At 43.3% G+C, this 24,192-nt stretch overlaps 1 long non-coding RNA gene across 1 annotated transcript; it reads left to right on the top strand.

Annotated features, from left to right (window-relative positions):
• The first annotated feature begins 15,811 nt into the window (after positions 1-15,811).
• Positions 15,812-21,870, top strand: LOC146395701 (uncharacterized). The gene is made up of 2 exons (XR_014830842.1): positions 15,812-16,497; positions 18,699-21,870. It is a non-coding gene; the product is annotated as an uncharacterized LOC146395701 (long non-coding RNA).
• The last annotated feature ends 2,322 nt before the right edge of the window (positions 21,871-24,192 follow it).

The following is a 24,192-nucleotide window of genomic DNA, read 5'->3' on the forward strand; positions in this document are numbered from 1 at the left end:
GATTCTATATGTGTGTATGACTGCGTGTGTTTGAATTATACTCTTCTTATAAAATTGGAAATTTATTCCTTTTTGATGAACTGAAGCCTCAAACATGTAAATTTTACTATATTCTAGTACAAAATACAAATATATTTAAAAAACTAAATTTTAACCTAAGTTGATATATTCAAAAATGCAATTATAAGATAAAAATAATAAAAGCACATCTCATTTTATTGTGCTTTAGGTTACTGTCCTTCGAAGATATTGCAGATTTTGCTTTTTTATGGCCTCATCCACAGCCTATGGAAGTTCCCAGGTCAGGGATTGAATCCAAGCCACAGCTGCAGCAAGGCCAGATCCTTTAATGCACTGAGCCAGGCCAGGGATCCAACCTACACCTCTGCAGTGACGCAAGCTACTGAAGTCAGATTATTAACCCACTGTGCCACAGCGGGAAATCCAGCTGTGGAGAGTTTTTGTTTTGGGTTTTTTTTTTTTTTTTTTTTTTTTAGGGCCACACCCAAGGAATATGGAAGTTCCCAGGCTAGGGGTCGCATCAGAGCTGCAGCTGCCAGCCTATGCCACAGCCACAGCAATGCCAGATCTGAGGTGCATCTTCAACCTATGCCACAGCTCACAGCAACGCTAGATCCTTAACCCACTGAGCGAGGCCAAGAATTGAACCTGCATCCTCATGGATACTAGTCGGCTTCGTTTCCCCTGAGCCGTGAGGGGAACTCCCTGTGGGGGGTTTATAATGAGGGTTTATGGCAACTCTGTGTCCAGCAAGTCTGCTGGTACCATTTGTCTAATAAGAAAGCATTTGCCCGCTTCTCATCTTTGTGTCGCATGTCGGCAATTCTCAGGATATTTCAGACTTTAAAAGTAGTGTTATATTTGTGATAGTGCTCTGCCAGCAGCCGTCTTTCATGTTGCTATTGTGATTGTTGGGAGGCACCACTACTCAAGCTCCTATAAGACGGTGAACTTAGTAAATCTCGTGTGTGTGTTCCTACTGCTGCACCAACAGGCCCCGGTCCTCTCTCCCTCTCATTCGGCCTCCCTCTCTCTCATTCGGCCTCCCTCTTCCCTGAGACACAAAAACATTGAAATTAATTGAAACTGGGCCAGTTAATAACCCTACAGTGACCTCTAAGTGTTCAAGAGACGGGACGGGTCACATGTCTAACTTTAAATCAAAAGCTGGACGTGATTAAGCTTAGTGAGGAAGGCAGGGCGAAGTTCCAGATAGGCCGAGAGCTGGGTCTTTTGCAATAGTTAAATGGAGAGGAAAAGTTCTTGTAGAAAATTAAAAGTGCTGCTCGGTGAACACATGGATAATAAGAAAGACAACCGTCTCTACTGGTGACAACGAGAAGGTTTTAGTGGTCTAGAAAGAGAACCAAACCAGTCACAACATTCCCTTAGGCTGAAGCCTCATCCAGAGCGAGGTCCTACTTCTCTTCAATCCTGTCAAGACTCAGAAAGGTGTGGAAGCTGAAGAAGAAAAAGGTTGAATCTAGCAAAGGTTGGAGTGTGACGTTCAAGGAAAAAAGCCATCGCCAAAGTACAAGGTGAAACAGCAAGTGCTGATGTGTATAAGCTGCCACGGGTTATCCAGAAGGTCTAGCTCAGGTCATTTCAGTATTGATAAAACAGCCTATTTTTAGGTGTTGGAAAAGATTTTGGTTAAAGTATGATTGATTTACAATGTTGTGCCAATGTTTCGCTATATAGCACAGTGACTCATTCTTTTGCTTGTTTTATCTTCCATCGAGTTCTACCCCAAGACACTGGATATAAATTCCTGTGCCGTAAAGAGTAGGACCTCACTGCTTCTTCATTCTAACCCCAGACTCCCTGTCCATCCCACTGCCTCTCCCTCCCCCTTGGTAACACAAGTCTGCTCTCTATGTCTGAGTCTTTATTTCTGTTTTATAGACAGGTTCCTTTATGCCATATTTTATCATGATTTTTATTTTTGCCATTATAGCTGGTTTACCTGTTCCATCAGTTTTCTACTGCACAGCAAGGTGATCCAGTCACACATACATGTATACATTCTTTTATACCATTATAATAATGTGAGAATTGTACCATTTTACACCATTATAATAATGTGAGAATCTCACAGTATTATACCTTATTTTAGATTCCTCATATAAACGATATCATGTAATATTTGTCTTTCTCTTTCTGTCTTTCTTCACTTAGAATGATAATCTCTAGTTGCATCCAGGTTGCTGTAAATGGCATTACTTCATTCTTTTTTTAATGGCTACACAGCCTTACATTTGAAGAAGAGGCATCTTGAACTTTCATAGCCAAAGAGGAGATGTGTCAGTGCCTGGCTTCAAACCTTCCGAGGACAGGCCGACTCTCTTGTTCGTGGCTCATTCAGTCGGTGACTTTCAGTTGAAACTTTTGCTTGTTTACCATTCTAAAATTCTAGGGCTCTCAAGAAATATGTTAGGAGTTCCCATCATGGTTCAGTGGAAACAAATCTGACTAGTATCCATGAGGATGCAGGTTCGATCCCTGGTCCTGCTCAGAGGGTTGGGGATCTGGCATTGCTGTGAGCTGTGGTGTAGGTCACAGACATGTCTCAGATCCTGCATGGCTGTGGCTGTGGCATAGGCTGGCAGCTACAGCTCCCATTTGACCCCTAGCCTGGGAACTTCCACACGCCATGAGTGCAGACCTAAAAAGACAAAAAAAGGGAAAAAAGAAATATGTTAAATTAACTCAGCCTGTGTTGTACAAATGCAATGACAAAGCCTGGATGAGAGCATGTCTGTTTACAACCATGCTTTACTAAATGTTCAAGCCCACTGTGGAGACCTATTACACAGAAAAAATAAAGAATTCCTTTCAAAATGTCACTGCTCATTGGCAATGTACCTGGTCACCCAAGAGCTCCGATGAAGATGGACAATGAGATGATGTTGTTTCCATACCTGCTAACACAACATCCATTCTGCAGCCCATGGATTAAGGAGTAATTTTGACTTTCAGGTCTTATTATTTAAGAAATACATTTCCAAAGACTGCAGCTGCCAGAGATGGTGATTCTTCTGTTGGACCTGAGCAGAGTAAATGGAAAACATTCTGGAAAGAATTCAAAAGTCTAGATGCCATTTAAAAGCATTCATGATGCATGGGAAAGTTCCAAATATCCACGGTAACAGGAGTTAGGAAGACATTGCTTCCAATCTTCATGGATAGCTCTGAGGGCTCAAGACTTTGGTGGAGGAAGTAACTGCAGATGTGGTGCAAACAGCAAGAACACTAGAATTAGAAGTGGAGCCTGAAGGTTGTACCTGAATTGCTACAATCACTTGATAAAACTTGAACGGATGAAGAAAAGTTCCCAGTGTGGCTCAGGGGGTTAGGAACCCAACTAACTAGTATCCATGAGGATGCGGGGTCCAACCCTGACCTCACTCAAGTGGGTTAAGGATCCCAGTGTTGCCATGAGCTACAATGTAGGTCACAGACGTGGCTCGTATCTGGCGTTGCAGTGGCTGTGGCGTAGGCCGGCAGATGCAGCTGCAGTTCAACCCCTAGCCTGGGAAATTCCATTTGCTTCAGGCTTGGCCCTAAAAAGAAAAGAAAAGGAAAGGAAAGGGAAAAAAAAAATTGACCAGATGAGGAGTTACTTCTTATGGTGATGAGCAAAGAAAGCGCTTTCTTAAGATGGAATCTGTTCCTGGTAAAGATACTGTTAGTATTAATGAATTGACAAAAAGGATCCAGAACATTATACACTCAGTTGATAAAGCAGTGGAAGACTTTGGGCGGGTTAACACCAATCCTGAAAGAATTTCTACTGTGCGTAAAAGGCTATCAGACAGCACTGCCTGCTACAGAGAAATTGTTGAAGAATCAATCGATGAAACAAACTTTGTCGTTGCTTTAGTTTAGGAAATTGCCATTAGCCACTCCAGCCTTCAGCAACCACCTTTCAGTTCCACCAACAACCATCAGCACTGAGGCAAGACCTTCAGATGGTGACGATTAGCATTTTTTATCAATAAAGTAATTTTTTATTCAGGTGTGTATTTTGGTTTCTTTGTATGTAATGCTATTATATACGTAAACCACAGTATAGTGTAAACCTAATTTTTATATTCACTGGAAAACCAAAAATGTGTGGCTCACTTTATTGCAATATTCACTTTTTTGGGGTGATCTGGAACAATACCCACAGTAGCGCCAAGGCACACCTGTATTTCTTGTTTGCTTTTGTGAGGATAAATTCCAGTGGCATCCTGTTTGCAAATTTTGCTTTCAGTGAGTACAATTAATGGAAACTTGAAAACCTAAATCTTTTTGTTGCTCTATTCTGTGACTAATGTATTTATAGTTTTTCAACTCATTTTAAACAAGAAGCAAAAAAGATTTAGAGCACTTATTTATAAACCTTATAAATAAGACTTAACTATATTTAGTTCGTCATGGTTAGAAATATGCATTAACTCACAGTTCCCAAAACTGTAAATAAATTTTTAAGATAACACCTCCAAAACATACTTAGTCTTAAATTATGCTTGCTTCTCCTGTTTTACTAATTTTAAGGCACTGCTTTGGATGAAGGTGCCTTAAATGGAGAAAAACTAATCACTCAACACAGGAAAATACGAGGTGTATTTGTGGAGCCGGGAGCATTCTGTTTGGTTTTAGGACTAAGTAGCTGGAGGTATAACTTAGAGGAACCTGGTCTTTAAAGTGGGCTGCAGATTTTCCCCCATTAGCTCCATGAGTCTGTTCTCAACTATGGAACCACTGAACATTCTGATTGCTAGAACCTCTCTCATTCTTTCACTCAGCATTCACTCAGCAGCCTTTGCTGGGCTTCTCTCCAGCAACATGCAGTGGGGACAAACGGGAGAATGTCATGGTTCCCACCCTCATGAGATGCTGAGTCTCCAAAAGGAGGCAGGAAGGTGAGCCAACAATCAAGGTCCCATAAACCAAGATTAATGAGGAGATGGGACGCGAACAAGAGCTCAAGGTGGGTGGGATGAGTTCACCAGGGCCTTGGCGTTGACCATGGGGACTAAGTGCCTCGTACCTTCTGTGGGCTACCTCAGACTCATATGCAAAGGCGCCCTCCGTCTCCATGAGGCCTGTGGACTCGCCCTGCTGCCCTGGGCTCCCGACGAGGAAGCACACAGTGGAGGGGACCTGCCCGGGTGCACGTGGCCGTCCACGATGCAGGTGGACTCAGTACCACACACAAATGCACACGGTTGACCCTGGAGCCCACTGTGTGCATTCTGATTTTCATTCACTATCTCAGGTCAACTGCAGGCATTTAACTCAAGTTCATGTGGAATATTTTGAGTCTACAGTGTTTGAAAGGAAATGGTAGAGCTATTTGATCACTTTTTGGTCCGTATATCCTAGAGCAGAGGTCAACCCCAATTCTTTGAGCAATATATTAAAGAAAGAAATGTTATCATCAGAGTAGGTGTAGCACCCCCTACCCCAATCCTCAATACCTCATGTTTCTATTGTGCTGTTTTGAAAGAGCTGAAATTCAAAGCTTTCGGAATGATTAAAATAGTTTGGTTTTGGAGTTCCATGGTGGCCCAGAGGTTAAAGATCTGGAGTTGTCACTGCTGTGGCTCAGGTCACTGCTGTGGTTCCATTCCTGGCCTGGGAACTTCCACCTGCCACGAGTGTGGCCAAAAAAAAAGTTTGATTTTAACCAAATATCTTCCTATTTCTCTCTGTCTGAAATACCTCCAGTTCCTTACTGGTCCACACATTTATGGTAGAGGAAGGAGGCACACGGGTCAAGGTAGAGGTCATAGAGCTTCCAAAATGCAAAGAGCCCCCGCTGGAGCCTAATATTGGGAGGAGGGGGAGGTGCTGCATCAGAGAGGCCTGAGGGTCCAGGCGGAGACTCGGGTTTCCAAAGACCCTGCTCCCGAGTCATCCTGTCTCCCTCATGGGAGTCCTATGAGGTATGCGAATTTGTCCCTCCCTGTGACAGATGTGGAAGGGGGCGATTCTGAGGGCCCGGCTCCCTCACTGCTCACAGGGGCACGGTGATCAGAGAGGAGCCCCCCGAGAAGGACTCAGCCCAGAAAACTGCTGGCGTGTAGATGGCCTCTGATGCAGGCACACCCAGCACCACCCCACTGCTATTCAAGGCCCCCTTGGTTGGGGAAACACGTGCATTTTTAGATACTTATTGGATTCTTGAATTACAAGAGTTTGAAGGGTCTTTCATTTGTGTGTTTGTTTGTTTGTTAAATTACATATAGTTGGCCTGTGCTGAATTACAGTTTTAAAGAGTTTCCAATTTCAGCAATTTCACAGAATGTGTTTTCTTACTGCAAACAAATAGGACCCAAGCATAATGCTGAAAGGCCAACCTCTGTTTGAATACCGCTGTAAAAATAAACTCTGTGATAGAATATCACATCACTGGCTTCAAGGGAAATAGCAGATTGCAATGACTCTGGGATGTGTTCTTTTTAAAACTGGTTTCTAGTGTGAATATTTCTATTCACTTGGCCAAGTTTTCACTCCATTCAGGGTATTGCTGCCACCTGCATTATCCCTTGTTAAGCAGATGCAGAATCAAAACATGCTAAACAGTATTACAGGTATTTATGGGGATAGAACCCATTTCTGTGCATATTTGCCCAGATTTCAAACATATCTCCTGTGGACTTGGGGATAAAAGTAAGAGTTCACCAGCTGAGCATCCGCTGCATAGATCTTGGCAAATAGTACCTTACACCGTGGCCAGAGGACGCCTTCGTGAGCATCCTTTCAGCTGTGTTTGCTGCACTTATTTCAAGGAATACTTTGATCGCAATAGGGCAGCAGTTAAGCGTTGAGTCGGAGGACTACTTGGAACCTATTTTGAGTATTGACTATCGAGAACCTTCTGTTAGTGGAGACATCTGCGTTAAGATAAAGAGGCAGCAAAGATTCTGCTTCATTAAATGGAAGGCTGTCCCAGATGAAATGGTCCTGAAACCTGAGCTTGCACCTCTTCTGGAATCAGGCACACCCCAAAGTCACCTCTGGTTGTCTCCACTTTGGGGACATCTTCAGCAGAGATGCAGGAATGTCCTGAGCTGTGTAAACACCACCGTGGACATCTGGTCCCTAGGAGGGGACAGGAGCTCTTCCTTCACCTCCCCTGGGAGCAGGACTGGGTCTAGGGAATCAGTGGGGCATGTGTTATGGGTTAGATTGTGCCCACCCCCAAAAAAATTCATATGTTGAATTTCTAGTTCCGCAGAACGTGACCTTATGTGGAAATAGGATCATTGCAGATGTAATTGGTTAAAATGAGGACGTCAAGCCATCTCCTAATTCAGTAAGACTGGTGCCCTTACCACTAAGGGGGAGATCGGGACACAGAGACAGACTCACTCACAGGGGAAACACGGGTGACGACGGCGAGGGCAGAGACGAGGTGATGCCTCTCCACATCAGGGATCACTGAGGATTCCCAGTGAAGTCCCAGAGGGTCAGGAGAGAGGCCTAAATCAGATTCCTTCTCACAGCCCTCAGGAGAAACAGCGCCCACACTTTGAATGTGGGCTTCTGGCTTTGAGAACTATTAAATAAAAATAAACAGGGGGAGCTCCCGTTGTGGACTAGTATCCACGAGGACGAGGGTTCGATCCCTGGCCCTGCTCAGGGGGCTAAGGATCCTGCATGGCCACATGCTGCGGTGTATTTCGCAGACACAGCTCCGATCTGACATTGCTGTGGCTGTGGTGTAGGCCTGCAGGTGCACCTCCAATTCAACCCCTAGCCTGGGAACCTCCATGAGCTATGGATGCAGCCCTAAAAAAAAAAAAAAAAAATGGACAGGGAGAGTGGGGTTGGTAGATGCAAACTATTACATTTAGAATGGATGAGCTGTGAGGTACAGCCCAGGAAACTATATCCAATCGCCTGGGAAAGACCATGATGGAAGAAAACAGAAGAAAAAGAATGTGTATTGTATCTACATGTATGACTGGGTCACTACACCATACAGCAGAAATTGACACGATACTGTAAATCAACTGTACTCTCATAAAAATAAAATAAAATAAAATAAAATAAAATAAAATAAAATAAAATAAAATAAAGAAGAACTATCTGATGTTCAGGTCACTGAGATCTGGGAACTTCGTCATGGTGGCCCCAGGAGAATCGCTTTGGGCAACTTGCTCCTGGGGCAAAGCTCCTCCTCTCCGCATGCCCTCAGCCCCACCCCCGGGCCTCTCTTTCTCGCCACTTCACCTTGACTCTCAAAAGAAGGTTAAAAACTGACTAACAAAGGAATAAAAAGATAACAAAACACACTCACACCGTGATGCAAAACCAGCCCCCTTCCTTCAGCTGGGAGGTTGCCCACCTGCACCCTTGATGCAGCCCCAGGTGCAGGAGAACCCCCCAGGGTCCAGCCTGCTCCCTGGCTGTGTCACGCTCCCCACACCCGGGGCTCCAGCGGAGGGGGGGTTCTCGGTCTCCCAGGGTGGGGGAGGGGACTTCCCAGTGCTCCCAGTGGGGCCAAGACCGCAGCCTGACCTGCAGATTCAAGGAGGAGTTTGGTGCTCCCATGCTCCTCTACACACACCACACACCCACACCATACACACACACCACACACATACACACCACACACATCCCCCACACACACCACACACCACCAGTCAAATGGGAGTTCCTGTTGTGACTCAGTGGAAAGGAATCTGACTAGCATCCATGAGGACGCAGGTTCCATCCCTGGCCTCACTCAGTGGGTTAAGGATACAGCATTGCTGTGAGCTGTGGTGTAGGTCGAAGATGTGGCTCGGGTCCCACGTTGCTGTGGCTGTGGTGTACGCTGGCAGCTGCAGCTCCAATTCAATCCCAAGCCCGGAAACTTCCATATGCCATGGGTGTGGCCCTGAAAAACAAACAAACAAGCAAAAAGCAATCAAATGCATCCCATGATTCAGAACCAGCTGCTAGGTGGATGGCGAGGTGCCACATCACAGACAGGACCTGCCTCCTTCGGCTCTGGGGAAAAAGGCAATTATTCTACAGCCTGTGCAAAGCCAGGGCCCCTTCCTCCTCCTGGGAGTCTAGAACAGAAACAGTTTTGAATCATTAGACGTTATCATTCAGACAAAGGGCAGGAGGCGGATCTGCAGGATCCCCAGAGCCTGTGGTTGTGGTCCTTGGAGCAGGTGCCCTGGGAATGGCTGGCGAAGCTGCAAGAAGCCGTAACGACGTTTCCTGCCTCCAACATTTGTGCAAATCCTTCTGGAACAGTCCATCTGTCAATCACAAATGTTCATAAACTAGATTTACAAAGCTTTCAAATGTGCAGGAAAAACTCCAGCCTACCCCTGAGAATTCTCACAAGCTCGTGTGTGTGTTTGGGGAGGGAGACCCCAAATATTATCAGAAGCCCCTAAGAGGATTTGAGAGGAGACACCCGGTTTGGAGAAGGACCTCTCAGGATGTGTTCTTTTTTGTTATCTTTTTGCACCAACCAAGCCAGCTTCACCCTTGGGGCAGTGGGGCTGCTGAGACCCTGCCAGGCGTCAACAGGTCCTAGAGACACAGGCCCTGTTCCCAGGCACCAGGACCCTCAGCCCCTCCTCTTCACGCAGATGCGTTCCCAGCCCTGCTGCTTCCCGCCACATCGCCAGCTTTTGAGCGGAATCTGAAGTGTAGGCACAGATTCCAGGTGTCCAAGAGCTTCCCTACCTTCCAGGTTGATCTTGCGCAGGGGGCACCTACAGTCAGCTCTGCCAGCCCTCCCACCTGGCCGCCAGCTCATTTTCTGTTTCAGTTTAGTGTGGAGACAAGTGCGTAGGTCCGATTTACTTGTGCAGGTGACAAACAGTGAAATAATTATTTTCAGATACCCCCAGTTGCCCTTCTAGGTCCCTGGCTGGGGATGGGGGTCTTTGTCACGTACCCCATGGCCAGAGACTGCCATGTCTTGTCTCGTGTTCCCAGACTCCCCTCTCCTGGCTGGGACACCTGCTTCTGGCACCAGAGAAATGTCCTTATTGGGATAAACCATGATGGAAGATAATACAAGAAAGAGAAGGATGTTTGTTTGTTAGTTTGTTTTGTGGCCATACCTGTGGCATATGGAGGTTCCCAGGCTAAGGACTGAATTGGAACTGCAGCTGCAGGCCTAACACCCCAGCTACAGCAACGCCAGATCCAAGCTGCATCTGTGACCTACACCACAGCTCATGGCAACACCGGATCCTTAACCCACTGAGTGAGGCCAGGGATTGAACCTGCTTCCTCATGGATACTAGTCCAGTTCTTAACCCACTGAGCCACAATGAGAACTCCCAAAAGGGAATGTATATTTATGTATGACTGGATCACTTTGCTCTATGCAGAAATTGGCACGCCATTGTAAATCAACTATAGTTTCCTAATAATAATAAAAGAAATGTCCTAATCTTATTACTTGGAATAATTACTGGTTCCCCATCTCATATTTCGGACCATCTTTTCTTTTTTAATTATTGCCGTTCTAGCCAGTGAGAGGTGTGAACACAGGAGACCATAGCATCAATCCCTCTATTAGGACTTCCCTCTTCCACATCTAGCACGTTCCACAGGTCCCTATCTTGCCATCTCTCCTGGCTCCCTTGTGAATTTTATTTTCATTATTTCCCTACAATATGCATAGAATTTAAAGTAAGCTTAATAGGTGTTTCCTGGTGGCCTGGGAGTTAAGGATTCAGCAATGTCATTATAGTGGCTGGGGTTTAATACCTGACCTAGGAATTTTGGCATGCTGCAGGTTTGGCACAAAAGGGGGGGGGAAGTTCCTGTTGTGGTGCAGTGGAAACAAATCTAACTAGTATCCATGAGGTTGCAGGTTCAATCCCTGGCCTCACTCAGTGGGTTAAGGATCCGGCATTGCTGTGAGCTTGGTGTAGGTCGCGGGCGCACCTCGGATTCCGCGTGGCCCTGTCTGTGGTGTAGGCTAGCAGCTGTAGCTCCAATTTAACCCCTAAACTTCCAAAAGCCACAGGTTTGGCCCTAAAACAAACAAACAAGCAAAGAAGCAGAATATACCACTTATTCATAAACTCTCCTTTAACCTACACGGCTGCCAGTTGCAGCTTTAAAGTCATGGCTTTAAAGAATCTGTGACCAAGTGACTTAACGTTGATGCGAACAGATCCGAATGGTGTAAATGGTGACATATGGCAGGGCCCCTTGGCACCAAGCATGACTGTCCCTTAGCCCAGCTTTGATTTTTGACCAAGCCCAGAGTGAGCGGTATGATAAGAGTTCTCGCGCAGCCTGTGCTTACAGCCCCTGCCCTGCACCTATGCAGACATGTCCCCACCTCCTCTCCACGGCCTCCTCTGATGGCACCTTGTCTGGCTGACCCATCTGCTCATGCACTTCAGGAGTTCAGAGACAGAAGGTTCCTGGGGAAAAACTTCAACCACTGATCCGTGGAGCCAGAGGAACGTTACTTCAGCCTGCCCCATCTCCATACCGGCAATTATGGAAGCATCTCCCTTCTCAAGAGATTCCAATAGAAATGAATTCTTACAGGAAGCAGCTAGAAAAAAGATCACCATGTTATCAGGAAGTTTTGTGGTTGTGTTGTTTTGCTTTTTTTAGGGCTGCAACTTTAGCAGATGGAAGTTCCTGGGCAAGGTATCAGATCAGACCCAAGCTGCATGTCTGACCTACGCTGCAGCTTGAGACAACACCAACCTTAACACACTGAGTGAGGTCAGAGGTGAAACCGGCATGCTCAGGGCTGCTACGTAGAATTCTTAACCCACTAAGGCACAGCAGGAACTCCAGAAAGCCCATTTCTCATGCACCTGCAGTGCAGGTTCTTTACAGAGAAACGGATCACTCAGAATGCTGGAGGAATCACACTTTTGATGGTTTTTCTCACATATCAAGTCTTTGTTGAGGACCTGCTATGCTCAAGGCACCCATCTCGGCACAGGAGAGACTACAATAAACAAACAAAAACCCTGCATTCAGCTAGCAAAGAATTACATGAACGTTTTAGAAGTTGAGCTTTGGGCTCAAGCCCTTCAGTCAGAAAATGTCTTTTCATCAATGTTGGTTACATTTGTTACATTAATTAGGGAAAGGAGGCCTGCCTCACACTTTGCAGCTTCCAATTCCAGTGCGAAATAACCAGTCAGTTCCAAGGGGAGGTGTTTCTGTGACATGCGCAGTGCACAGTTTTCAAACATCTTGAATCACTGAAAGGGAATTTTGGGGGAAAAAAATAGCACACTCACTCATTGCTGCTAATTTCTACTTCACGTAACTTTGTGCTTCTGCATTAGGAGTGACCAAAAAGACGGGAGAGATTTTCCTGAGCATTGTAAAATGCACTGACTTTTTTCATTTTTAAGGTGATTTTCATTATGAAAAATAGAACCATACCCAGTAGCAGAGAGGATGTATTCCTAACCAACCAGCCCAGTGACCGTTGTTGTGTTGCTTCATCCAACCCCACCCATCACTTCAGGGCTGGATCTCCAGGATTTCCCTGGTAGCCTAGCAGTTAAGGATTCAGCATGGTCATTGCTGGGGTGCTGGTTCAGTCCCTGACCCGGGAACTTCCATATGCCATGGGCGAAGCTAAGAAAGTAAAAATGGATTTCTAGAAACGGAATTTTTTCATAATACTTAACATAGCGTTGTTCTTAGGGATTGTCAGATTGCTCCCTAATTTGTTTTTACTCACTAATCCTTCACAACTAATATATAAGATTTATTTTTTTCTGCGTATCTTTGCCAAAATTTGTATCATCAGATTTTTTTTAACGTTGCCAATATGATGGATATGAAATAGCTCATTGATATGTTGCACTTTTTTTCTGATTTCTGGTAAGGAGGGGCATTTTTTCATGTTAATGGAAATTAATGATTGCTTTTTGAACATTTATTGCCAGTGCTGTGGGCTTTTTTTCCCTTGTTAAAGTCTTTGTGTATACTTGATATTAAAGTGTATACACTTTTTTACATTGTTAGTATTTTCTCTGGGACAGATTTTTTTTTTTTAAACCTATCATATTTTTCATAGTTAACTGGATTTATTTTTAAGAGTCGCATTATCAAAAATTTACCCTTAGGGAGTTCCCGTCGTGGTGCAGTGGAAATGAACCTAAGAACCATGAGGTTGCGGGTTCGATCCCTGGCCTCGATCAGTGGGTTAAAGATCTGGCGTTGCCATGAGCTATGGTGTAGGTCGAAGATCTGGTGTTGCTATGGTTGTGGTGTAGGCCAACAGCTGTAGCTCCCATTCAACCCCCAGCCTGGGAACCTAGGTGCCGCCCTAAAAAAAAAAAAAAAAAAAAATTTACCTTTAGGCTGGGTACATTTTCTGTCATGATTTAAGATAGACTTCTCCCATGGTTGTGAATATCCTCTTCCTAGTTTTCTAGTGAAAGATATACTTATTTCCACATTTAGGACTTTGATATAGCTGAAGCTAATTTTGAGAATAGTATGAGGTATACAGATCCAATTTAATTTTCCCCATATTTGTATTAGTCCTGTGTACATAATAGATTCACCTAATACCATCTATGAAGTACTTCATTTATCCACCAATTCAAGATGCAATTTCTCTCAAATATCAACTTTTCATCATAGACAGAATATTTCTAAACTTTTTTCTCTAGTAATATAGCTTTATAATATTACTTGGTAACTAGAAGCCTTCTTTATTATTTTATAAAATTGTATTGAATATGTTTTTCCATCTCATGAATCTAAGAGTGTGTTAAGTTCCGTGGAAGATTCTTTTTTTGAGATGTAATGGCTTTTCAATTTGTGTATTCATTATATTTTATATAATGAATTTTATATGAATTGTATACATAATTTTGTATATTTGATACATTTTATTCAATTTTCTGTGGAGATAATTAACAACATTAAAATACACAACTTGGAGAACTCACTGTGGCTCAGAAGGTTAAGCACATGACCTTGTCTCCATGAGGATGTGGGTTTGATCCCCGGCCTCCATCAGTGGAGGAAGGATTCAGTGTTGCTGCAAGCTGTGGCATGGGTTGCAGATGCAGCTTGGATCCAGTATTGCTGCCGTGGCTGGAGGCTGAAATTTTGACTTGAGCCCTAGCCTGGGAACTTCCATATGCCACGGGTGTGACCATAAATATAAAATAAAATAAAATATTGGAATGGATTAGCCATGAGATCCTGCTGTGTAGCACTGGGAACTATTATGTCTAGTCGCTGATGGAGCCTGATGATGTGAGAAAAAAGAATGTCTACATGTATGTGTGACTGGGTCACCATGCTGTACTTGTACTGTAGGAAAAAAAATGTATTGGGGAAATAACAATTGATTACAATTCCAAAAATAAAACAGGAGTTCCCGTTGTGGCAAAGTGGTGAATGAATCCAACTAGGAACCATGAGGTTGCTGGTTCGACTCCTGGCCTTGCTCAGTGAGTTAACGATCCGGCGCTGTGGTGAGCTGTGGTGTAGGTTGCAGATGCGGCTCGGATCCCGAGTTGCTGTGGTTCAGGTGTAGGCTGGCGGCTTCAGTTCTGACCAGATCCCTAGCCTGGGAACCTCCATGTGCCGCAGGAGCAGACCTAGAAAAGGCAAAAAGACAAAAAAAAAAAAAAAAAGTAAAATGAAATAATAAAAAATAAAATAAAATAATTTAAAAAATAAATTAAATATCCACATATTTTATCCATGGAAAATTTTATATCTCCCTTGATTTTTTCAAGACTTCTAATACTTTATAAAACTTTATAATTTTTATCCATAAAGCTCTTACACACATTTGTACTGCCTTTTGTACTAAAAATAATTGTTAGCTATTCTAAATGGGTTTATTTTTTAAATGATTTTCAATTTGATTTTTTTTGAATGCTATTTTGGAATGCTATTTTGGAATGCTATTTTTCTATATTAATTGTGCAGCCAGAAATCACCACATAAATCTATTTATCTTAATTTTTTAAAAAAATTTCTCTGTAGCCAATTATATTTTCTGTAATTAACTAATACATTTATATCTATATATTTTTTCTAATCTTACTGAACAGGCCAAGAACTTCAGGTACATTATTAAATAATAGAGATGGCTTTGACTTTAAATTTAATGAAAATAATTTTAATGTTTTAATGCTATGAATATTATTCATTTCAATTTTCAGTAATTTGAGTGTTACAACTTAAAAAGTTTTTTTTACTATATTTAGTTTTTTAAGGAATACATCAATCTTGTAGTTCCCGTTGTGGTGCAGCAGGAATGAATCTGACTAGTATCCATGAGGACGCAGGTTTGATCCCTGACCTCCCTCAGTGGGTTGGGGATCTGGCGTTGCCAAGAGCTGTGGTATAGGTCGAAGATAAGGCTTGGATCCCACGTTGCTGTGGCTGTGGTGCAGGCCAGCAGCTGCAACTATGATTGGACCCCTAGCCTGGGATCTTCCATATGCCTCGGGTGCAGCCCTTAACAAGAAAAAGAAAAAAGAAAAAAAAAGAAATGTGTCAATGTTGAATGGTTGCTAAATCTTCTTTTTCTACATATTTTCAGATAATCATATATGTTTGCCATTTGCTAATGTGAAAAGAAATATTAAACTTGTTTTTCATTTTAGGGCCACATCCGTGACATATGGAAGTTCCTGAACCAGTGGTTGAATCTGAGCTGCAGCTGCGGCCTGCACCATAGCTACATCTGTGGCCTATGCTGCACCTTGTGGCAATACTGAATACTTAACCCACCGAGCAAGGCCAGCGATCAAACTCTTATTCTCATGGAGACAACATCAAACCCTTAACCCACTGAGCCACAGTTGGAACTCCAGCAAATTTTTGATGTTTACATAAAAAATATTTGAGTGGTCAATAGTTTTTAAAAATTAGTTTAGAGGCTCTGCAATAAAAATGTTGAAAACCTCTGGACTAGGTGATAATACGACTATTTTACAAATGACAGAGGCCTTGTAAAAATTATACACTTAATTATTGTTTGTGCATAAAGCCAGGTATTTGTCAGACATTTATGCACTTAAATTGGTTCACCTGGCTTTGGCCTTTGTAGAACCTCAAATGATGAAACTTTAGTGCCACCTCCGAATCAAAATTTGGCTCATTCAAAGAGGCTAACTCTATTCGTCAGAGTTCTCCAAAGAAGAAATAGAACAAATAGGGTGTGTGTGTGTGTGTGTGTGTGTGTGTGGAGAGAGACAGAGATAGACAGAGACAGACAGAGAGATTGAGACTGGTTTACTCAATCTACAATTTAAATGTTTATCTCAAACAAAAAACACTCTCACAGAGACACCTATAATGTTTGACCAAATGGGGATCCGAGCATCCCACGGTTCAGTCAAGTTACTGCATACAATTAACCATCGTACTAGCTATAACATATATACACTGGCACACTTTCATCATTGAATGTCAGGCAAACATCAGGAGGCCTGCAATCTCGTTGCAGTTCTGTTTTTATGAACTGGTGACTTTATGTAATTACTGAAGGTTCCTTCATTTATAACAGGGATAAAATAGGAGTTCCTCTGTGGAGCAGTGGGTTAAGGATCTGGTATTGTCACTCCAGTGACTGGGTCACTGCTGCAATGTGTGTTCAATTCCTGGCCCGGGAAATTCCACATGCCAAAAAACAAATTACCAGTAAAAGGGATAAAATAGTTGTCTTTTCTACCTCATAGGAGTGTTATAGAGAGGTGGGGTGTAAATCCCAAATTTCGTTGTAGGAGTTCTCCATTGTGGCTCAGTGGAAACCAATCCGACTGGCATCCGTGAGGATGCAGGTTCCATCCCTGGCCTCGCTGAGTGGGTTAAGGATCTGGCGTTGCTGTGGCTGTGATGTAGGCTGGCAGCTATAGCTCGGATTCTACCCCTAGCCTGGGAACTTCCATGTGTCTCGGGTGCAGCCCTAAAAAAAGTTTCTTTGTCGATTCTATTACAGAAGCAATGCTAGGTTGCTCGCTCAGGATACATACGAATGAGTTCACAGTCTGCATGTCAATACCACACAGACAGGTAGTTTGATAAAACATTCCTGGCTACCAGCTCGTCGACCGATGGCCATTTTTACATATTGCTGGTCATCAGTTTGCTTTGATTTTTACTTCCTCTCTTTCTTCTTCACGATGAGGAGTATTGGGAACTAATTTTTCATTCAATGACGATAGCACGAGACTCCTGAACTTCTCAGTGTGGAGGCAAGAGGCTGTTCTTGAGTGCCTTTCAGGTAACAGGTGACTCTGGAGTCTCACGTCTTGACCAAGTACCATCGACCTGGGTGCGCCCTGAATCCACATGTATTTTCACATCATTTCTTCACGGTAGTTTGGTTTCCTCGGAAGTAGGGCAGTGGACCCGAGGGTCAAGCGTTGGACCGTGTTGGACAGTTACTGGTGCTGATTCCTGACAGGCAGCAAAGGAGCGACACGGCTGCAACAACCGGGACAGGCATTACCTCTGTATGGTACCCATCAGCGTGATTTAAACATAGAGTGAGTAGCACATCGTATAATACTTGTTTTCTTGTCTGTGCCTTGGGTTATTTGTACCTTTAAGGCAATGAAGTCTTCCTTCCTGTGAGTTCATTCATTCTGTGCGGCTTTAATGAGCCCTGTGTTAATGTCACAGTCAACACATCACTCAAGGCTTTGAACAGTGAGGGGTAAAGGTAGAAGTAATTAGTATCTATTTTCAGTCTCGAGGTCCATCAGTGTCAATAGGAAAGAGAGAGGAGCAGGAAGGGAGTAATGAGGAAAGGACTTGACCCAGCAGGACATAGACTTAATTAATTACCCCAAGCTCATCTGAAAAGAGTGGAAAAATGGACCCAAGAATCAAAGAATATGTTCCCGTTCATGTGTATGGATTTTAATCACTAAGCTTATTTTATTAGAGGTTTTGTCTTAATCCTTTAAAAAACCAACCCAGTTTATTTTAATGAAGCTACTAAACATTCAAAGCGCCCAAAAGTTGTACAATCATTTTCTCATATTTAGTGAATTCATTCATTCACTAATAGTAAACACTGATGTTAAAAGATGAAAATATAATTAAAATATAATTAAAGATGAACATATAATTAAAGACAACAGCTTGTAAAGAAGTTTTGTTCCAGCAGTAACATCAGTTTCTTCCCTCTTGCTTGGCCAGAAAGTCCCGGATGTGACTTTCAGGCAAGTGTATTTTTTTAAGTTGCCCTTTTGGTGACTCTTTGAAGTAATAACATGAAGTGAGGGCCCTACGCCAGGAGTCCGAGACGGAGCCCTGAGTGTGTCTCAGCTATCCCTGAGCCTCCAGGAGGAGCATAGGCTGTGCTCTACTGGCTCCAAAGACAAGAGCCCATCATTTAAACCGAGCATGAGCATCACATAGAGATTCAGAGTCATCCTTTAGATCTTTCTGAGCGGCAACCCTGTGACTAGGTCACGACCCGGGGCGCTGCCACAGTGAAGAGAGAGAGTAAAATCTATCACGAGGTCTTAGTGGCTGAGGGTCTATGAAATCCGAAAGCTCCCCAAGATCTCTTTTCATCTCAATTCCTGGCCCTGAAAACTTCGTCACAGCCTGTTCTTGTGTGTCGACCCCTTTATTAAGAACAAGCTGTCTGTCTTTTGTGGAGAAATGTCTCTTTAGATCTTCTCACCTTTTTTTTTATTTTTTGCTTTTTAGGGTCGTACCCGCAGCATATGGAGGTTCCCAGGCTAGGGGTCCAATTGGAACTACAGCTGCCGGCCTACACCACAGCCACTGCAACGTGAGATCCGAGCCACATCTGCAACCTACACCACAGCTCTTGGCAACACCGGATCCTTAACCCACTGAGCGAGGCCAGGGATGGAACCCACATCCTCATAGATCCTAGTTGGGTTCCTTAACCACTGAGCCACAAAGGGAACTCCTGGCCATGTTTTTAATTGTTTTTTGTTTATTTGATTTCTTTTGTTTTGTTTTGGTTACCAAAAGAGAAACATGGGGTGTGGAGATAAATTAAGGGACTGACATAGGCACACCACTGTATATAAAATGGATAGGTAACAAGGACCTATTTATAGCACAGGGCAAACTACAGAATACTGTTTAATAAACTATATGGGAAAAGAATCTGAAAAATAATGGATGTATGTATATGTATAACTGATTTACTTTGCTATACACCTGAAACCAACATAATTATGTAAGTCACCTATACTGCAAGGAAATTTATTAAAAAAAAAAGAGACTATGCCGGCACAACATGCTTGCAAGCAGCCTGGCAGCATGCAGTAGACACACCTGTAGCACACTGTGCATTTGTAGGATGGGCACTGGTGATGGTGTAAGCGCAGCTGTGCCAGCTGGTGGGTATCGCATCGACCCCTCCTTTGGCTGCACTGGGCCATGCACTTCTGGGCCACCTTTGCATGTGCTTGGGAAGGTGACTCACCCGAGCCTGATTAGGACCAGCACAGAGGTGTGATGGTCCTTTAGCGTCTACTGAGCTCACAGGAAGTAACAAACAGCATCTATTTGGTGACTTTTTAGCTGTCAAATTATTTATTTATTTACTTACTTACTTAATTACTTTGCTTTTTAGGGCCATGCCCATGGCATGTGGACGTTCCCAGGCTGGAGGTCAAATCAGAGCTGCAGCTGCCAGCCTGCACCACAGCCAGATCCAAGCTGCATCTGTGACCTACACCACAGCTCATGGCAACACCAGATCCTTAACCCACTGAGCAAGCCAGGGATCGAATCTGTATCCTCATGGATATTGGTCTGGTTCATTTCTGCAGCACCACAAGGGGAACCCCTAGCTGTCAAATTAAACATCGTTAATTCAAACATAAATGTTTGGAATTATGGGTGTATATGGTTGGGTAGTCTGCATACATTTTAGTTTCTGAAAAACAAATTTCTGCTTGTTCATAGAATTAGAATTCAGCCATAGACTGTGCAGAAGCAATGTCCTAACTGTGGATTCTGCCTTTCAGCATAGACCTGTCTTTATGGGGAATGCTCATGCTTGGAAGTTTCTTCTCCCGGCCCCTTACTTTGTGGTCCCAGCTCCAGTTCCCCAGGGAACCATTTACTGTAACAGAGAGCATCCCTTGCTGGACCTTGTTTAGAGCAGGTTTTAATGGGTTATCTTTCTGGTACATTAGTGGATAAGAGAATAGGCTTTCGAAGCAAAGAGACCAAGGTTTGAATCTTAACTTTCAGCCACTAACTCTTTGACTGTTGATACATCCCTTGAGTTTTCCAAGTTTTAGTCTCTTCAACTGAAAAATGTTGATAATACTACACACCTATAGGGTTGTTTTGTGGGTCAAAAGGAAAAATGGAGCTAAGAATTTCAGCCTGCTGACAGAGCCATAACTGGTGTTCAGAGGTACCGTCATTACTCCTAGAGGGTGATTCCCTTATTTATGAATTACTCCATGAGTCATTCCTTACTATTCCTTTCTAATGTTGCAAACACAGGACAGGAAGAACTTAGGACATGGGAAATGATCACTCATTTTGATGAGACCATTGCACTTCAAGTTACCAATAGAAATTTTAAAAGAAATCGCTGAACATCCTGATGCATAACGTAGTGAAACGGGATGATAATTTTTCTCCTATCGGCGACCAGCACGCAGCAGCTGGGGACGCGGTCTCTGTTCTGAGGAGGTCTTGCTGGCCTCACTGCCACGATGCCCTCGGCCACCAGTTACAGAAGCCCACGCAGGTTATAGCATCATCAGAATCAGGAAACACTGGAGCCTCAAACTTGTTTTCCTCTAACTCCTCTCCAAAGCTATTTCAGACATTTTATTCCTCTAGTCATGCCCTAGCCCAATGTACATAGACAGATACAGTCTGTGTGTCCTGTGTCTCTCTGTGTCTCTGTCTCAGAGCTCTACATCAGCGCCATACACCTGAAAAGAATGGCTCGTGTTCCCTACCAATTCCCACTCCTTAAGGGTTGACATCACCCTGGTTGGCATGGTCAGCCTCTCTCCCAGAAAAAGCAACTTCGTTTGACCAACGTGTGGCTGGAGGGAGACCCGGACCACCATGGGTGCAGAGATCTTTATGTAAAGAGCATCTGAAAAGTTCAGGGGGTAGTTGCTGGCCCCCAGAATCCATGGGGGGTATGGGGAGGGTGGAAGAGAGAGAGACAGCAAGCACTTGTGTGGCCCCCTTCTTGTGCCTGGGAAGGATGGTGCTTTGTAATTAAGCAACTTTCAAAAGATGTTTAGGAGCAAATGTTAAGGTTTGGGAGCAGAATATTGACATTACTTGAGTGGAGGAGGTTCATCTTGGCCACGTGATGTGTAGAGTTAGGCTGGGTCGACCCGACTGTTGAAGGGGCTCTGGTGATAACGCAGGTGTGAAAGAGTGTGTTGATCTAGCAGGAAAAGAGAGAGTTGTCAAAATTGCATACAATAGGCTAGAGATGGTCCAGAAAGGATTCAGCATTTAGAACGCGGATCTGGATACCTAAGAAGAATGTGCGTCATTTACAAACTAAGAAAAATCAGAGAGAATAGCTGGTGTAAGAAATAAGATGAAATCTGTGGGTTTGCTTCTGTTCTATAAATAAGTTCTTTTGTAGCATTTTTTACTCATTTCAAAACCAATCTTATGGTTACCACAGGTGAAACCCATTAGGAGGGAGAGAATACAATATACACCCTACTGTATAAAATAGATGATTAGTGGGAACTTACTGTATAGTACAGGAATACTCAATAGTTCGTTAACCTATGTGAGAAAAGAGAGAGGATGTATTTATACATATAGCTGATTCACTGTGCTGAACACCTGAAACCAGTACAACATTCTAAGTCAACTATACTCCAATAAAAGTTTTAAAAAATTATCTAACGAAAAATAAAATTAAATAAAGAGTAGGACCATTAAAATCACAAAAAAAGAAATGAGGTGATGAATTTTAGCTGTTGGCTATTGATGGATTTATTAATTTGAGCTTAGCCACCCCGTATATTTAAATATATTTGTATATGCTTATCTCCCGCATAGGTCATATTTTTCCCTCAAAATACATTTACATTATGTCTTAACAGTGAGGCTTCAAAGATTAGTGACTGGGAGTTCCCGTCGTGGCACAGTGGTTAACGAATCCGACTAGGAACCATGAAGTTGCGGGTTCGGTCCCTGCCCTTGCTCAGTGGGTTAACGATCCGGCGTTGCCATGAGCTGTGGTGTAGATTGCAGACGCGGCTCGGATCCCGCGTTGCTGTGGCTCTGGCGTAGGCCAGTGGCTACAGCTCCGATTGGACCCCTAGCCTGGGAACCTCCATGTGCTGCGGGAGCGGCCCAAGAAATAGCAAAAAGACAAAAAAAAAAAAAAAAAAAAAAAAAAGATTAGTGACTGCATTAACTATGTGCCTAAAATAATTTATCCTATCAAAATAGATATTCGATTGTCATGGGAGGCGTGCTATTTCAGCGTGCCTTTTCCGGATAGAAGGCATCTTCAAGTGTTGGTGGGGCTGTATTTGTAGAGTCACGCTGATGACTAAGGCTCTTTAGACTTGTGAACACCATGGTCTTCAAGCTCTTAATAAGCAAAATTTCTCTCTTTAAAAAATTTACTTTGTATGTAGTGAGAATGCCTTCGGGTAGAAGCTGGCAGGATTGTTCAGAGTCTGTTCCTGAAGGCAGGAAGTTTTCTTCCACCGCTGATCATAGCCTCAGGTCTCCCAGCAGAAGAAAGACCCCTCTATCCCACCACTGCGCCTTCAGTGAAAAGCATGTCCTGGGAAAATCAGCTCTAGAAGTTAGAAAGGAAAACTCCGAGTCAGAGGATGAGCATCGCAGACACAGTAGACACATAAAAAGTCCAATTCTCAGGCCGGTCTTCATTCCCACAGAGCTTTGCAATGTGTGCTCTGGATCTATTCTGTTACATTAAGAGTCCTGAATAACAACTATGTTACAGTGCTGCTGGTGATTCATCATTTGGTTTTCTTTGCTATAATCGTATTTTTTTTTTTTCCACAACGAATCGATCTAGTTTTATCTATTCAAGTAAAAATGGGGTGGGCGTAGTTTCCGGTGGCCTGCTGGTTAAGGATCTGGCATTGTCACTGGTATGACTCGGATTCCATCCCTGGCCTGGTAATCTCTCCATGCCACAGGTGTGGCCAAAAAAATTGGGGGATTCAACTTATTGGAGGTATTAATACAGAGAGGTAAGCTCCTTAGAGGAAGTTGTAACAAGGCGAAGGCAGCTCCTTCCAGAATCAGGGCTGAAAAAACCTGGTACATGATGCAGAAATTAAAAATAGAAAAATAACATACACATCTTAGATCAGCAAACACATCTGCTAGGGATTCATTCATTAATTATACCGACTCAGAATCCATTATGGTGTCGCAAATCCACATGAGTTCTTTGGGTTCCCAATTGTTAAACCAACTAAAGATGTTGGCATGAGTATTGATTGCATTTTCAAGATGCCTTTCTGTGTTACACATTCAGCAAGGCATAAACCAGATGTCTTTGGTTTTGCTCATAGAATGGAATTCCACTGTGTTCCCTCTGGCAGGGAAACTCATGCATCAGGTGCAAAGAAATTAATCAACTCAAGAGAACAAGGCAACTGTGGCACCTGCTGCTACTAGCCAGTGACTTTCCCTAGGAGCCCAGACTTGCCCAATCTCTGACCTTTGTGAAGGGACTTTTATATGCAGAATAATTGCATATACAAATATGTCTTAGAATAAATGAGTTGGAGAAAATAAAAATATCTTTAGGTGAGATCACCATAATTTTGTCAGAAAAAAATTTCTATTACTTTTTATTTCTATGCAGCCAGAGGCATCACATAAAACTTAGAACTACTTTTACTCTCTCCCCCTGTGTATCAAGTCAAAGTAAAAAGCAGGCAATATTTTTTGTCTCATTGAACCTCCCACATTAAATATTAACAGGTGAAAATGACATAGAGTTCCTGTTGTGGCTCAGAGGAAACAAACCCAACAAGTATCCATGAGAATGTAGGTTTGATCCCTGGCCTCACTCAGAAGGTTAAGGATCCAGCCACGAGCTATAGTATAGGTTGCAGATGTGGCTCAGATCTGGCATTGCTGTGGCTGTGGTGTAGGCTGGCAGCTGTAGCTACAATTCGTCCCTTGGCCTGGGAACTTCCATATGTCACAGGTGTGGCCCTAAAAAGCAAAAAAGGAAAAAAG

The sequence above is a fragment of the Sus scrofa genome, chromosome 16 (assembly GCF_054392235.1).
Source record: "Sus scrofa isolate SSC_HxYL_T2T_F1_AM1 chromosome 16, Sscrofa_HxYL_maternal_Yorkshire_Landrace_v2.0, whole genome shotgun sequence".
NCBI classification, from domain to species: domain Eukaryota; kingdom Metazoa; phylum Chordata; class Mammalia; order Artiodactyla; family Suidae; genus Sus; species Sus scrofa.